Source organism: Pleurodeles waltl, chromosome 8 (assembly GCF_031143425.1).
Source record: "Pleurodeles waltl isolate 20211129_DDA chromosome 8, aPleWal1.hap1.20221129, whole genome shotgun sequence".
Taxonomy (NCBI): domain Eukaryota; kingdom Metazoa; phylum Chordata; class Amphibia; order Caudata; family Salamandridae; genus Pleurodeles; species Pleurodeles waltl.
The window spans coordinates 376752186-376754848 of record NC_090447.1 but is presented as its reverse complement, the minus strand read 5'-3'; positions in this window follow the sequence as shown (position 1 = coordinate 376754848).

Here is a 2663-nt window from a genome sequence, read left to right as displayed (position 1 = left end):
GGGAGTTTAATTTGAGGTGATTTAATTTTAGCCAGCTTAGGGTTTTTGTCATAGTGTCACTATGTCAGGTGATATCCTCCATGGAGAAAAGTTTGAAGTATATCTGGATGTTACTAGAATACATGTTGTAGGCGATGTTCTCATTCTTAGGTATCTCCATCAGACATTCCATATAAAGGTTGAAAAGTGTGGGAGAGATGGAGGAACCATGAGGGACTCCACATCTCAGTGGGGATTCATTGGACAGTGAGTTTCCCACTTTGACTTGTTGTGAGCGATTTTGTAGAAAAGATGTAAACCATTTTAGAACAATACCAAATAGCCCCATTTTGCGCTCACGTAACACCATAATTGACTACGTTGGAATGCTGATGAAAGGTCAAGGAGGATGTCCATCAGGAATCGTTATGATCCAGGATTTTGAGAGCATTGCCCATTATGTGTTTGTATGTCTGTTTTGTTCTGTGACCTGGTCTGAGTTTGGTTTGGAATTTGTCTAGTAGGTTAAACTGTTCAATGTTCTAACAGAGTTGATTGTGTATGCATTTTGCAATAGTTTTGTGAGAAAGGGGATGTTTGAGACTTTAAGAAAATTGTTTAGGTCAGTTGGATCAGCATCTGGCTTTTCAGGATCTGAGTTACTTACCCAAGCTTCAAGGAATCTGGGATTTCGCCTTGAATTAGTGAGGTACTAACAATCCGCATCTAGAGGGGGTAATACAGTTGTCTGAGGTCCTTAATGACCGTAGAGGGGAGAGGGTTTGTTGAAGTATAAGGTTCGTTAAATTGATGCTGTGATATTATGGATATCATCTTCATTGAAGTTTTTGAACTGGTTCCATATAGCCTAATTTTTGGATTTCTGAGGGTAATTGGGACTATCAACCTTTTCATCGATTGACCTTTCCCCCTGTGATGGTGTTTGTTTGAATTCAGCTCCTGTTTCTTGTTCAGATTGTGATAGACTCTTCAATGTTCATTGTCTTTTCTTTGAAAAAGCATGTGAATGCACCATAGGATTCTGTCAAGGTGTTCATGTTCATGGTGGGATTCCCAATTCCAGTTTGCTGCTTGACAATGTCGGAGAGTTTTCTCAGTTGTTTTTTAGCATTATTTATTTAGGGTCGAAAGAAGGCTGTTTTGGCATACCATATTCTCCTTTTGTATTTGTTTATGCTCTCCCATAGTCATTTTAAGTGCATTGCTGAGGGATTACGTCTCCATGATTTCTCAGCAAGTCTTAGAGACCTCTTTTCTCTGTTTAAATGTTGGTTGTACCCAGGGTGTGCTATTTCGTGTCTGTGCCTTTTGAGAGGAATTGGGACCATTGTTCCATTATGCCCATCATTGTTTTGTTATAGTGATCAGATAGTACTTGCACTACTTGCAATTCGCTTAAGGGTGAGGTTCATTTGGCATAAAGAGGCAAGGCCATCTCTTTTCATGTTTCTGGAGTTCCGAGTCCAAGATTTGGTTTTAAGTCCTGGCCTCTAGATGTCTGTGCCTTTGTTGGGATGTGGAATAAGATTTGATGATGATCTGACCACACAGTTTTGATTATAGAGTCAATGTTTATAGCTCCTACCTTGGAAATGATTAGATTGAGAATAGGACCTTTGGCGTGCATTGGGCCTGTGCAGGTTTGCACAAGATTTTGATCGTTGAGGAAGGTGGGTAAAATTGATACTAGTGGGTCATCATCATCATTCCAATGTAGATTGAAATTGCCTAGAAAGATGGTGTTGTAGTGTTACATTGAGTGTACTGTGATATGCTTCCATGATTTGTTCAAGGAACAGCTGGTTGTCTGCTAGGGGGTGATAGATCAGGTGTAATTTAGCTATTGATCTGCCTAATGTGAAGATTTTTACTTCCATGTATTCGCACAAGGACAAGTTACCTACTGGGAAAGTTTTATTTGTCTTGAGCTTAAGTGAATGACTGCAGTCCCCCCACCTCTGCTGACGGTATGGACGTTTGATTGTAAAGTCTGAGGAAACAAGTATATCCATGAGGGAGGTGGAGGATTGATTTAGCCATGTTTCTGTCAGGACTATCAGGTCCAGCTCATGATAAAGAATGGCTTTGGCAATGTCTGTGGTATGTTTTGCAATTGATCTGCAATTGTGTAGTAAGCACCCTAGGGTGGTCACTAGCTGATGGGGAGAGGTTGCATGGGTTCCTATAAGCAGGACTGAGATCAGGTTTTCATGGTTCACATTTTGTTCTCTGCTACATGGCCTATGAGAGTTGGTTTTAGCCACCACCAGTAAGGCATATATTGGTAATAGAGAGGATAGCCATATTTCCTCATAGGACCACAATAGGGTTTCTATGTTCAATGTGGATAGCTGTTTGATTGCCCTTTTGGGCTGGTGGGTATAGTTGGGTACTAGTTTGGAAGACCAGGGAAGAGTGTTTGAGACTGGTTGTGTAGAGGAATGGCTGTTGTTAAAGGGAGGTGTCCTGCAATTTAATCTTGTCTTTATCTCTTGTATTGATATGTGAACGAATTTTAGGTTCAGAAAGACGTTTTTTGCTTTTCATTAAATTTGTTGGTTTCGTTATCTACCTGAATTTGATGATAAAGTGATGGTGTAATGTGGCCTCATCTGTGTTTAGGAGTATTTGTAGGAGAAGTCTTGATGGGTTGTATTCCCTTA